Below are 201 nucleotides of genomic sequence, written 5' to 3' on the forward strand. Positions count from 1 at the left end.
TGAGCCCTTTCCCAGCCTGGTGTTCCCTGTCCCTGAGCCCTTTCCCAACCTGGTTTTCCCAGCCTGGTTTTCCCAGCCTGGTTTTCCCAGCCTAGTTTTCCCAGCCTGGTTTTCCCTGTCTGGTGTTCCCAGCCTGGTGTTCCCTGTCCCAGAACCCTTTCCCAGCTCTGCTTTTTCCCTGTTCCTGAGCCCTTTCCCAGC

The sequence above is a fragment of the Neopelma chrysocephalum genome, unplaced genomic scaffold (genome assembly GCF_003984885.1).
Source record: "Neopelma chrysocephalum unplaced genomic scaffold, ASM398488v2 Primary Assembly neopelma1_92757, whole genome shotgun sequence".
In the NCBI taxonomy this organism is placed as follows: Eukaryota; Metazoa; Chordata; class Aves; order Passeriformes; family Pipridae; genus Neopelma; species Neopelma chrysocephalum.